We start from the raw sequence: 15,091 nt of genomic DNA, 5'->3' as shown, positions 1-15,091 counted from the left end.
TTAAATTAATTATTATTAATTATTATTATATATTGATAACAGTTTTGTTTCCAAAATGAAAATAAGAAGGTGGATTGGGTATCCTTGCCAGATCCCTCTGTTTACCTCAAATCCCTTGCAGTTCCTGAATGAACTGTACGACATGGTGCATCATCCTCCACCAGAAGATGCTACACGGTGCTCATAAACTATGGAAATGGTTAACAACACTCAACACTCAGCTGTGGAGGTTAAACCATGTCACGTTGTTACTGAGGGGTTCAAAGTGTCCCGAGAAAACATCCCCCCATACCATTACAACACCAGAAGCCTGAAGCATTGATTTTCTGTTGTTTCCATCCAATTTTGACCCGACATTCTGAACGTGGAACTGAAATGGAGACACATCAGGCCAGGCAATGGTTTTCCATTGTCTGTTGTCCAGTTTAGGTGAATCGGTGTGAATTGTAGCAACTTTAGTTGGAACCAGTGGTTTTTAGACTTTGTGTTCCCTTTCTGTAATTTCCAACCAGTCTTCCTATTCTCTTCTGACCTCTGACATCAACAAGACATTCTGGTCCAGACAACTGCTGCTTACTGGATATTTTCCTCTTTTTTAGACCATTCTCTGCCAACTCTAGAGATGATTGTGTGTGAAAATCCCAGTAGATAAGCAACCATGTTACATTCAAAGTCACTTACATCTCTTTTCTTCTTTGTTCTGATGCTCAGTTTGAGCTTCAGCAGATCTGTTGACCGCGTCTACATGACTGAACGTATTGAGTTGCTGCCACAGGATTGGCTGATTAGACAAGCAACTGAACACATCTAATAAATAAGCCAATGAGTTCACGTTTTCTGATGAATTTTGTACTTGATAAGTCAAATTTACATGAGGTCAAGGTTTGTCAAAGCTGCATGCAAATAAGGAATAATAAGTTCATACAAATATCATGATTTTCATCATTTATAGCTGTAAAAGCATGTCTGGGATCTTCAACCTAAAGTCACTGTAAGAATATCACTTTTCCTTCAGTAAGTGTTCAGTATTTTTAGTAGATTCTGTGAAATGTTGTTTCAGTTTTCCACCAGCTGATGGAGCAAAAGGATAAAACATGTCCGGGTGAGCAGCAGAAAGGAAGCCAATCAAAGATGAGCTGAAACTAAAACCCTTAAATTGTAGCCTTACATCTGATCATCATCATATTTAACACTTCTGCTACCAAATCAGTACAAACTGGCCATGTAACAATCTGTTATTTTGTTGTCTAGACATTACCACTATTTTAGTTAAAGTCACAGTGAAAAAAAAAATCATACATAAATCCTGTGATTGGTTCCCTAGCAACAATGTGATGGACATCAGACAAAAGAAACAAAACAGCAGGATGCAAATAAATATAAACATTAAAATATTTGTCAAAATTCTGAACTGAAATGTGACATCACAGATAATGTTATTTATCTAGCAATGAACCTTTTAGATAATTATTCATTTAGTCATAATTAGTCAGTTAAGCAAAGATCAAGTTGATGATCTAATTGCTTAACTGCACCATGACACAAGGACCTCTGGAGATACGTCGATAAACACACAATCCTCTACTGTTTATGTAAAAGTTTGTGTTTGGTGACAGTTTTCTGCTAATTTTATGTTTATTTGTTGTTTCCACTGTTTTTTCATTGTTTGTTTTCCTTTCTTTAGTCTTTTATTAATATTTTAGTTGTTTTAAATCCATTTACAACTCTTTTTAAATCTGTGTCATTTTTGGCACATTTTACGTCTCCTTGTTGTTTTCTGTCTCCTACCACAACTCCAAACTTCTTCCTGTCATAGTTTTACTGAATCTAATTAGATTTCTTTTTTATCCGTTTCATTCGGATGTTTGTAATATTTCACTGACCTCACTTAAACCTTTTCACCGATGGAAACAACCTGTGTTGTTGTTATGTAAATATATGATAACATTAACCTCATAGCTGACTAATCCTATTCCTAGATGTTAGAGTTAATAGTATATTTGTCCATGTTGTAGAGCCCATACACTGGTCACATACAGTGTTTTAATACGATCATATCATAATTGTTTTTTTGATGTGATTTTTGTCATTCTGCAGTTTCCTACGATTACCACTAGAAGGCGCTGCAAGTCAGATGTTACCTGAGCTGCCTTGTATGACACATGATCCAAAGCAGTTTGGTCCTTGAGTCTGCGGTGGAGCCGTGAGGTGTGAAAAGAAGCAGGTGTAGAGATGAAGGGAAAACGAAGCAGTTTCTGCAGATCCACCTGCTTCAGATGGATTTCAGAAAGCAGAGGGCAGCATTTAGACACTGCAGCAGGCAAAGGCTTGGAGCTCCTTTATCTGGAGAAACATCTTATTCAGCTCAGGGAAAATTGTATCTTTCTGTGGCTGGTTTGCTGTGTTTTTATAAATATTCATACAAACCTTTTTCATCAAGCATGTCAAATGAAAAAAATTGGTTTGCACTTTATCATAGCAACTCGATTCTTTATTTTCCAGCTATTTTTCTGTCAAAGTGCTTTAAGATCTTTGTCCTGCTGCAGGATCCAGTTTTAACCAAGTGTTAGCCCAACATTGACTTTAGTTTACGGAGGAGTTTATGACCAACTCAGTAAATGCAGAAACAACTGGACATCCAGGCAGAGGCATTTACAGAATTTTTGTAATGGGGTGGCTGTGCTATGACAGAGGTTTGTGTGTGGTGGCCAGTCTAAAGTGCAGTGTGTGCCAGGATCATACAGAGGGCTGTCGACAGCGACAGGTGAAATTCATCACCACCCAGGTAAAACCCAACACACAGGACGCAACAAACAACAGTGTCAGTGTCGTATATCACGCTCTCAGATTGCTTGTCTCTAAGAGATTTGATTGGTTATAACACTGAGGGAAATTTGGGCATTTTCACTGCAGTTTGAGAGACATAAAGCATCAACGATGAAGAGTCGGGAGATTTTACTCAAATTGACAGATATCTAAATGTTCACTCTACTTCACAGAAGAAAAATAACACCCTGGGTTCACCCTATTTTACAAACAAGCCTGGTGGACCTTAAAGGTAGTGTGTAAGATTTCGAATTTTTCAAAATAAATTAACAAAAAAAGATAACTACAATCATAATTAGAAAGTTTTTTAAACATGTAGGTTCCAGTCTGTCCATATATGATGCGTTGTTAAATTACAAGTTTAATTAATCACAAAGACCCTTCTTGAATGTTTTCTGACCAGTAAAAAAAGTACTTTTTTTCCACCAGTAGGGGGAGCATAAGCCCATTTATTGCAGAGCGGCTCTGAGCTACAGCTCACAAGTGATTCCTGCCCTCATTGGAGCTGGCAAGGAGGAGGGGTGAAGGGTGAGTTTTGCTCATTACTGCCAACCTGTGGTCGTTTGTGGAGGTAGCAGTTTTGTGGTTTCGCTCACGACCTGGTGTTTGCCACCTGGTGGTGGAACGATTCGCCTTGAAATCTTACATACTCTGCCTTTAAGTTTGATCCAGATAAACTCATGTTTTACTTGATCAGTCACTGAAACACTCACTGATTGGTTGTAAAGCCATAAGACAGCTAAAAAAGGTGAAGATTTTTCAATTTTTTTGTGTTGCATCATGAGTTCCCGTGTGCAGATGTACATAAACGGGGGCAATTTCACCTGTACGATAGTCGCCTGGTTGTCCCTTAGCTGGAGGAGGGCAGGGATTTTCACCTCATTGTGCAACTTCCATGGAAAATTAAAAAAGAAGCATTAGATAGCACAACCAATCCCACAAGTTGCTGATTAATCATAATTATAATTGTTACATATTTAAAGTTACAAGTGTTCTGAACACTACTGTGATCCCGTTTGAGGATGAGAGAGAGACTGCTGTCGACTGTAACCATGGCAAAAAAACAAACAAACAATAAAATGCCTCTAACAGCTGTAACATCAGCTCTGTAATGACTCACTTCATCTTCTTTCCACACACATAAACAGAAAACATGAACAGAACCACCTCCTTAACATCCAGCCAATCACAGATCTTAAATAAGACTAGTCTTCATCACTTTGATTGTCAGGTTTGTGTCAGAATAGTTCTGGTTTATTATGATCCTATATTTATTGATTTAATGTATCTATTTAATGTTTATTATTAGTTTTAAAACAAAAGTATTTTATTGAGATCCTATTTAGTCCTTTTCAGTGATTTGGGAATGTAGGTGCTGATATTGATCTGTATCTGGAACTCTACTTTGAGAACATTAAGAGATTAATACACCTTGAGTGTCATTGTGGACATTTTTGTCCATTCGGTTACATTTTTGTCTCTCAGTCTTGCTGTAGTTTTGGCTGTGTTAGTGCTTTTAGCACAGTTATTTACAAGAAAGTCATCAAGAATATCAAATATAGGTTTTTATGTTTCTAAAAATATTTCATGCAGAGGCCTGTAATGTACTGGTTTTACTGAAAACTGAAATTCACTAATTTTACTATATATATCTACAAAATGCCACCTTGACATCACAGAATAGATAATTATGTTTTTTTTTTAAAAAAAAAAAAGTAGGTTTAATGTGACTTAACTTGTTCTTGAAAAGTCAGGGCAACAACAACAGAGACAGTGACAATCAAAATGCCATTTAAATGGTTAACATGCTTAAAAGTTTTTGAAGGTTTGGTCGGGTTGTGTTCCTTCTTCTTTAAATTATACAAGCCGTTCTACAGCTTTTGATTAAAAACCACAACCAGGATCCAAATGTCCAGACCCATTTCTAAACACTTTCTTTTAATCAAAGGTTTCAGAAAAAGTTGTCCATTTTGATTTACAGTCTTATCTGGACCATGATGGGATTTTTGAGAAATTTAAACATTTAAAGTGTGCCACAATACTGAAAATGCTCTTCTGAACGTTTGTAATGGTCTGATTTTAATGGTGGACTCTGGTATTCCAGCTGTGCTGTTTCTTTGAGACCTTCAGCAGCCTTTAACACAGTCTACCACCAGATTTTACTGCCATGATTAGAGTTGTGTGTCGGCCTTGGAGGTTCAGCCCTGAAGTGGTTTCACGCCAAATTTGCCCTTCCAGAGTTCAGCTTGATCCTCCTAACGGTCTTCTCATTTGTGGGGTGCAGCAGGGCGCCATACTGGCTCCAGACCATTTTATTATACATATATGAAACCGGCTGTGGCGGTTTAAGGCCGGATTATCCAATGGACATTATGGGCACGGACCCAGGGGCCCTCACCCACTTCGGGCTCATGTAGAGCATATACCAGCAATTTGGACATGAAACAAAATGTACATAAAAGCCAAACAGTTACACCACAGTGTAGTGAATTGCTTTTGATACCACTGGCTGACAGATGTTAGAAATGTTGTGTCAGTGTATCATTCAGTTTTTGCAATATTGTGGTGGGGAAGGGGGCCCATGCAACACTCTGGGCCCAGGGACTTGTGTACTTTTAATCCGCCCTTGGTAGCGATGGAGGAAAAGCAATCATTTACCAACCGGAAGGTCGGTGGATTGATTCCAGGCTTCCCCTGACTACATGCACAAGTGCCCTTGAGCAAGACAATGAACCTTGCATTGCCCCCCGATGTGTCTACTGGGGTATGATTGTGTGTGTGAATGAAACTTGCAGTGTAAAGCACTTTGAGTGGTTAACATGACTAGTACAGTCCATTTACCAGTTACAGGGGACCATCATGAAGTGTCCCAACATTTCTTTTCACTGTGTTACTGATGATCTCCACATGCATCTCTCCCTGAGCCTGATCCAGGTGATATACTGAGCTTAATCTTCTGTCTGCATGCCATTAAAACCTGGACGGAGGTAATTTTTTTTATCTATCTAAATTATTTAAAAAATCTGATTGTTTTATTTGAGGGCAGTGGGCTCACTGGATTCTTTAGCTGTAGTTGTTGGTGTCTTCCTGATGGTGCTTTTAAGTTTGACAAACACGTCTCTTCTGCTGTTGAGACAGGTTTCTTTCAGTGGCATCTCTTAGCCAAGGTGAAGCCATACTTCCCTGTAAGCCAGTTTGAGCATGTTGTTTATTTGTTTATTCTTGATTGGATTACTGTAATTGTCTTTATTCCAGGTTGGACCAGTCCTCCGTCCACCGGCAGATGAATGTCCAGAATGCAGTAGCCCGTTATCTGTCTGGAACCAGACAGAACCACCACCTTCCTGGCATTCCTCCACTAGCTTCCTGTCACTAACGGGATCTGGTTTAAGATTTTATTGTTTGTTTTAAGGCGTCTAAATGGTTTCAGAGCTTTTAACTGAAAGCTCCAGACAAACATGTTCCTGGAATCGCCTCTTGATAGATGAACCAAGAACCTGAAGACAAAAGGCGAGTCCAAGGCTCTGCAATGCCATCACCCTTCAAATCACATGTTTCCAGTCCATTTAACATTTTAAATGTTTTCTCAGGATGCATCTATTTACACTGGGTTTCAATGCATTTTTTAAAACTTTTATTTGTTTCACCATCTGGATGTGATTTTATGCTATTTATCTTATTAATGCATATCTGTTTTAGTGTTTAGTATATATTGTGTTTACTTTTATTTTATGAGGTTTTATTATATATTTTTTCATTTGAATCTGCAGATCTGTACAGCAAACTTGGTGTTGTTTTAAAAGTGTGATATATAATAAATTGTTTCTACACAGAGCTGTTATATGGCTTCCTGCTTATGTAATACAGTTTTAAGTAATATTTCTGGATGCAACTGCAAACTTTGTTGGGTAAAAATAGTTGTATAAAGTACTCTTAAACCCATGTGGCTATTGTTAATGATGCAAGTATGATAGATTCTTATGCAGTGTTTTTCCTGAGGTCTTGAAAGTCACAGCCATCTTACTGTGGTTTTCAGCTTGGAGGTTCAAGTTTATTTTTATTTTCAAGAAGGGCCGATGCATAATGACATACATTTATGTAAATATGCAAGATTACAGCTAAAGCTAATTTCTATCTTAAGTTTCTTGGCAGGGCAACACAATACAACAATAAGAACAAGAGTAAGAATAATAACAGAATGAGAATAAAGTCCCTAATAATGCCTATCATAAAAAAAAAAGGAAAAAAAAGAAGCTGAAACCAGAAGGAGTTGGCCTTCGACCAGGATCTAAACTGAAATGTTAAAGTTTCAAGTGAAAAGTGAGAAACTCCATCCTTATGCCCTGAGTAATTCTCCATTTTTGTTTTGGTTAAGTATAATTTCCTGTATTTATTTCACAATATTCAGTTTGATATGTGTTAACCTGAGATGGCTTTTCTCTGTTTTTGATCACTGGTGATCGACTCTGTCTGCGTTAACAGTGGTAAATGAAAATCCATTATTAGTTAAAAGAGCTAACTTTTGGTTAACGCTCCTTTTATAACCCATGCTGACACCCTTACCTGTCCTGTTGCCAATTAATCAAGTGATTGTAAAGTTCTCCAACACCAATCTCTTAGTCGTATAAACGTTTATTTCTTCCTTTGCTTCTTTTACTGCCATTTTATATTTATTTATCTTCTCTTTAAATACAGTCAGGTAAGCGAAGATCCTTAAACTACACTGTCATTTACTGCATTTTCTTGCATGTCCCCTTCCTGTTGGATGGATATTTGACAGACAATCTGCCACCAATGAAAATGGATAACTTTCTTATAGGAAACAAACAATGCTGCGTTTTGGTGTTGCATCTTTCCTTGGTTACAGCCTTTTGCATCTGTTTACTCCCTCCTGTATAGTTGTGACAGAACACATCAAAGTGATAGGTACATAAATTTATCAAAGTTAGTTCTCTCATTTGCTGCTTTAATGCCAAATCAGTTGTCTGAATGAGTGATTGTTGTTTTAGAAACGTTAAAATCTTCATGATACAGTGTATTTTTTATATATAAATATATTTATTTGTTGTTTTCTTGTTCACGTTTGTCAGAAGAAAACATGTATTTACAGTCTCTTTGCTTTAACTGTAAGAAGGAAAGATTTCTGTGCGTGGATCAGAGGAACTGTGGAGTTCTGCGTGACTGTTCATGACTGTGCCCGCTCCCGCACGAGCGCTATTGGGCGCCACCGCAGTGTGGGCGGGACACGATCTGACTCAGCTGTTAAGTCACATGTCTGTCACTGCTGATGCGTTCAGGTACTGTCGGAGCACAGGAAACCTTTCAATGTGTAAATTGATATGAGCCGGTGATATAGTGCTTTACGGGTTAAAATAGTGATTTTAGATATCTTAAATTAAATATCCGTGACGTGTCAACACACAATCTTCCCTTCGCTCAAAATCTATGATTCTGCCCAGAGAAAGGGACGAACAAGTAATGAGGAGGGTAATAGGTCACAAGCTATATCAGGTCTACTAGCTATGCCGCAGTTGGCAAGCAGTAGGACAAGCAGTAAGATGTGTATTTTATAACCTAACTTCTTCTTACACATCTGTTAATCTCCATTCCTTCTCAGAATAAATCCTGTTGTCAAGATAGTTAATTAACTCAGTCAACTTTACATTACAAAAATATAACATTTACAATGAAATGCAATCTAACCTTAAACATCCAACAACGACAATAAGCTTATGCAGATTAATATAATATGTTTTCTTTTTATCTGTAAAGAGTAAAGTTATGTAGGATGTTGGTAAGCGGACAGCGCTGGATGTCTGTTATTTACCATAGCACGCAAACGCAGCACCAGACTGCCTGATTTTACAGTATATTACTTCGCATATTGGCCACGATCTGACATTACGTTGTCCACAGTCCATAATTGTTCAGGTAAATTAGACTTCAGACGTCCCAGCAGAGGCGACCGGAGTTTTTTTCCCTGACAAAAGCTCCAAAGCCATTTCTTTTACCTATATTTTTCTACTTTAGCACCGTGCTGGACGTGTCTACTACAGAGGGTGAGTGTCTCAAACTGCAACCTGAACTCTTCTACGATATTAGGCTCCATACCGGCATACCTGGTTGTGACTGTCACTTATGTTTTTCTAAATATCTCTATCTGGATGTTGATGTCTTACTTCTCTGTGTAAACATCTGTAAGATGATCAGAGAGCTGTTGTTTTGTTAAATGAATCAGACTAAATCAGCCCGGGCTTTCAGAAGCGGAACAGCGGTGCTTGGAATTCCCGTTAAGCGTGACTGTATCACGCCCGGACAGACTAACGCCGAACTCCACTGGAAAACACGACATTTTTAATAAGTTAATGTCGTTTGGAGCTCATTAATGATACATCGAGTAGATAAGTGTAGTTTGTACATCATCTGATTACGCTCTTTAATTCGGCTTGTGTTTGAAAAAGGACAAATGATTTGTTACGTTGTAATTTTACATAACTATAACGATGTTCTTGTACTACAGTAACATTTTTGTAATATAGGAATGAAATGAGCTGCAGCTATCAGTTTAAAAAAAGTTGGAGATTTTATTCTAAGATTGAAATGAATAGATAAAATACAGTACTTTTAAAGGTTCAACTATTTGGCAAGACTATTCAGCCTGAAGGTGTTTACTTTAAAGTATCTTGTAGTTGAATCAGACTGACTTTGGTGTACTGTGTTGATGTTCAGAGGAGCACGCGCACATTTGCTGCTCTGCTCCTGCCGCCTGCATTATGTAATCAAGTTGTCTTAAACCTCTCACATGCACTGACAGACAGACGTAAACTAACGTGCAGCTGATCCACAGCAGCACAACATTCCCCATGTGGGTTCATTTGAAACCATTTGACTCAGGTCAAGTTGAGTCAACGTTCAGAGAAGAGACGAAAATAAATGAACACAGATCTTGTTACACAGTTTTATTTCTTCACACCTTTCCTGTTTATCACACCAAGACCTTTAAAGGAACTCAAAGAGTAAATTTGACCCAATTGGCCCAAGCTGGAGTTGGATACCATGAGCAGATTGCACACTAGTACCATGACCTCTGCTCTGCTGGGGTCTGCCTGGCTTTCATGAATGCACCACCATCAAATGGCCCCTATAGTGGCCAGTGGAATTTTGTCAGTGGGATTAAACAAACAACCAGGCTTCTAATTTAGCTGCTAATCCAGATTAAGGTGCTGTGTTTCGTCCCTTGCTCCCTGCCTGTGGCTCAGACGCCACAACAAGTCTGGGAGACCAAATTAGCATTCTCTGTCTCTCTGTTTTTGGGATGATGCATATAACACCCTACAACTACATTTAAGCACAGACAAACCATTTAAAAGTAAACTGTCCTCTAAAACTAACTAACCAGCATGTTGTTGCTTAAACACATTGATCTTAGCAGTTCAGGGATCAAATAAATCACGCGTTGCAGAAATTCTCTGAAAAATCTACATGAAGATGTTCCTGAAGAGGAAACTAAACTCTGGTGGGTGAATTTAAAGTTGCAGACATGAATGCAATGTATCTGTGTTATACAGGAGCTGAATATAAAGTTTCCAAACACGTGAAAAAACGTGTTTTAGAGGGTCAGGGCTGTATTTCTTTCTCATTCTCCAATAAGCAGCTGCTTGTTAGTGGTTGAATTTTTCTCAGACTGTCTCCTTTGAATGCAATTGGCATTCAGTATGGAGAATCTGACAGCGAGGGAGAGCTCTGTGAACTAAAAATAGACAGTGGGAGAGTGGTTGTGATGATAGCATCACCACACAATAATCCTTCAGTAAGACTGGCGTTACTCTGCTGCATTTCGCCAGTCCTGAACATTGAGCAGGTCTCCATCCCCTCTGTCTCTTATACAGTAAGCACAACCGTCTGCTCATCCTGAGCGTCTCAGCATGTGGATGATATAGATTTACAGAAAGAGGAATTGTGTTTCATGTTGATTTATACAGTTTCAGATCAGATATTACACGTTTAAGTGTGGATGAAGCAGGTGGAGGTGCAGATTCCTGCAGTTTGTTGGACGTCCTGCTCCCATCAGGTGCCAACAGCAAAGTGTTATATTTCAGGTAAAAGTGTTATAATCTCAATCTGAATACATTCCTCATGAATTATTTACAAGTTTTGATCGTAAACTGAGATGTAGCCACTGTAACGTCATCGACTGAGTTGTTGATTCCTGCTCTGAACCTTCAGGACCTGGTTTTAGATTGGATCAGCCAGAAAGAAGCTCCGCTATGATTCTTACGCAGTTAGATACTCTGTAAAGAACAAACAAAACGGGAACATTTCCACTGCTGGACTCCAGAAAAATACAGTGAAATGAAAGAAAAATTAAAATAGTAAAATTACAATAAAATTCCATGTTTACAATATAGTCTAAATCTTTACTTTTACATGGGATCTTTGGTTTTTATTAAGCTTTATAAAATTAAATGAAAGACATAAGCATGTAAAGTATCAATTTTATCATCAACAAATACAGTCAAGAATGTAAAAAATGCAAATAAATTAGCATATATATATATATATATATATATATATATATATATATATATACATATATATATATATATATATATATATATATATACATATATATATATATATATATATATATATATATATACATATATATATATATATATGTGTATATATATATATATATATATATATATATATATATATATATATATATATATATATATATATATATATATATATATATGTATACATCCCTTTATTTTATAAAGGGAAAGGTCATATGCTCACAGAGATACAATGGCACATTACAACTTCTTTAACAGGAAACAAGCAGCCCTTATAGAAAGACAATAGAGGAAATGAACAGATATTCTTTGAAGAAAGAACGAAAGAAAAAAAAATATACCAACATTTATACTTTTGCTCTATATCATAACAACCTCGTTATGAGCCTCGGTTATCTTGTCAGGTGTGACACAAATATTTACTTGCTTATTTGTGCACTGGCAGGAGTTTATTATGTCTCGGGGGGCTTGTTTGCTCCCTACAGGTCTGTTTTATGAGTGACATGCTGACATCCGTACTTGGTCATGATAATGTATTTGTATGATTGGTAAACATCAGACAATATCACAATCCCGCTCTCTAATGACAACACAAGTCTTTGGCTTTGACTGACTTGTATGAAATGACTAATTAAACAGTCTAATGTGTCCCCATAAAGTAACCGTGTTTCTAATCATCATGACTTTGATTTCGACCACTGAGCTCCAACTTATGTTTTGATGTTTATTTCCCCTTAAACCTATAAAGACCCAAACCATGAAAAATTCTTTTTTGAATATAAGATCGTCATTTATCCCTTTGATAAAATAAAGGGGTAGAGATATTTACCATTTATTGCTGTATGATATGTCACAACCTTTACAGTGTCTTCAGCTCTGCTTGTGGAGGAGCTGAAGACAAAAATCAGATTTTGTTCTACAGGATTTTGAGAAAACTTTGCACCTTAAAGTGATATAACATATATGTCACGCTGGGTTCTTATGGGTTAAGGGTTGGTGGTGTGGGGGCACACGTTTATTTTCCTATATTGCTTGTAATTCTACCATCACAACATGCAATCTGTGTGTCGTAGCTGTGCTTTCTCAGAGCTTCTACTTTGAACAGAGTGTTCACCATCGCCCCACCCCTTCAGGCACTGACCTGCTTTTACATTATTCACACAAGCAGCACCTTTTTCTCTGCTTCTGCGCTTCACACAGATCTAGCATGAGGCTTTATGAGAAAAAACTGCAGGGAACACAGATACGGTTATAATGACGAGGTATTGATAATGCACATGTTAAATGGATCCTTGAAGAAACGAATCAATACATTGATGTAAAAAAGATTTATACATGTTGTGTCTTGATTGAGAGTTTATATTTTACGATATGTTTAAATTCTTGTAGTAATGATATTGAAGTAATTATACCAAAATACGTATATATATATATATATATATATATATATATATATATATATATATATATATATATATATATATATATATATATATATATATATATGTATGTATTTTGGTAATATACATCATATCATATACATCACCGTTTGGATTCAGGAATTTTTTAAAGCCCTTGGTGGAGAGTTGTGTTCTCAGAGTGTTTTCATTTTCAGACTTTGTACAACTGTACGTCTATGTTGACAAATTAATGAATGTAAAAAAGAATGAGAAGAGAAAACCAGCGACTGTTCCTGTATTTTGTTCAACATACTGTTGCAATAACCGGCAAAACATTGAAAACCGATCGTGTGGAATTACATTTCACAAGGTTGAAGAATAATTTGTTATTTGACCAGATAAAAATCGATAAGTCCAAATGCATCAAAAACCAATCAAACATGTTAGTATCAAATTCATTTATACATTTATTTATATTATAGCTACCTTATATCTTATACGTAGTTTTTAATGTTTGACAGTGACTTGTATCATAACATCTCTGCTCCTTGTAACAAAGCTGTGAGAAAAATCAAATAAATGTTGGTGAAGTTATTGTTGTGGTTGGGCCTGCACCTTACAAATAAATGCATTGGAGGCACATGGGAGACCCATCGAAGATTATACAAGTGTGATACAATGCGGCGACGGGGTCTATGTATATATGTTGTCTATAGTGGGAGTGACCGTCAGACCTGTCTGTCTTGTAGACATCTTATAGTGATAACTGTTGAATAAAAAGCTGAACAAAAACCATCTGAGACACTGCTGCATTTTTATGTAAGCAGTTTTTTTTACAAATTGTTTTTAAAATCAATTATTTACATTAGTGTACCAAATGGTGTGTTAATCAGGTTTTTGGTTTCACACCAAGCAATCTAACATTTTCTACTGATATTTTGTTTTTTTGTTTGTTTTTAGGTCTAGTGTGTAAATACAGCTTGTAAAAATGAAAGTTACTGTAAAATGACACTCATGAAGTCGTGCTGAACTAAACAAGGCAAGGTTAACTATTTTTAAAGGTGAAATATAAAAGTTTTATCTTTCATAATTATCTGCAAATTATTCCACAGCCCTCAGAGGGTTAAAAATATTAAAACATAAAAAATGCAACATCCTAATTACTTTTGTATTGACTTTTACAATCCTTAAAATAAGCCATGAACATTCATCAATAGTTCGCTTTCAGGGTTTTCAGGGCTAAGAACTTACCTAGACTTTCTGAATATTTATTATCTGACTGATTTAGATAAATATTTTCCATGCAGAAGCAGTTTCAAATAGATGCCTTGAAACACAAGATGTTAAAATGCCGTACCAGAGGCAACCATTTAGCCCACAGGACAGGCCTCTTGATTTAAGTGCATTGCACCATAACATGGAGCCATTATAGGTGTTGTTCTCTGCTGTAGTTGGAGCATGTTAATGACATGATCACAGTGCACTTAGCGTGCAGTGTCTGAGGAAGTATTATGCTGCATTCAGAGATCCAGAAGAGACAAGAGGAAACGAGCCAAAAATCCGAGGCACATTTACTGCACATTCAGAACACAAACACACGTAGACACGCATGGATCAGATGTCAGATCAGCAACATTTGCAGAGCCGGCTTCTTAATAGAAGCCAAAAACATTAAGTGTTAATAATGGATGAAGCTCTACTCAGATAGAAAGATAGATTCCAGCCATATAATCGACTGATTATTGAACTCAACGACAATCCTAGTAATCGATTGTCAGGTTGCTGTAGTGTTATTGTGAAGATATGTCATCTGGTTTGGCATGTTGAGGAAAGGAACAACTGCACATTTTGCACATACGCCGAGCACACAGAGAAGTTGGATGGTGGGGACGTTATCATGTTGCCTCCCCAAGCACAGTGACTCACTGCTGCACTACCTGTATAGTACCCTGTTACATCATGTACTCTGCTGGAATACCCCCTCCCACACACTCTTCCTCGTACCAGACAGTGAAAATGTGCTGCTGGGTGCCAAACAGAATGCTGTAGATCTGCACTCCTTACGAGTGTCTTGCAGTGTTTCAGCATAATAAACATCAGGAAGACATCAGGCATGATGATGTCAGTGTCTGGGAAGACACTTTTCAGTAAACTGTTCCTGAAATCAGACTAAATAACTCCATTCAAAACATTCAGTCAAGTTATCATTGTATTTCTAAGCTTTATCTGTCAAAAAGGCTGAATTTGATTTTAAAAAAAAAATCAATAAGTAATGATCTTGAAAAC

At 37.0% G+C, this 15,091-nt stretch overlaps 1 protein-coding gene across 1 annotated transcript in view; it reads left to right on the top strand.

The window, feature by feature from the left end:
• The first annotated feature begins 8,747 nt into the window (after positions 1-8,747).
• The window catches only part of sertad2b (SERTA domain containing 2b), a 48,399-nt gene continuing 42,055 nt past the window's right edge, over positions 8,748-15,091 (top strand). The window contains exon 1 of the mRNA XM_079248331.1: positions 8,748-8,885. The gene's annotated coding sequence lies outside the window, so the exon portion shown is untranslated. The remainder of the gene's footprint in view (positions 8,886-15,091) is intronic.

Source organism: Telmatherina bonti, assembly GCF_933228915.1.
Source record: "Telmatherina bonti genome assembly, chromosome: 11".
NCBI classification, from domain to species: Eukaryota; Metazoa; Chordata; class Actinopteri; order Atheriniformes; family Telmatherinidae; genus Telmatherina; species Telmatherina bonti.
This window is presented reverse-complemented; position numbering and strand designations above follow the sequence as displayed.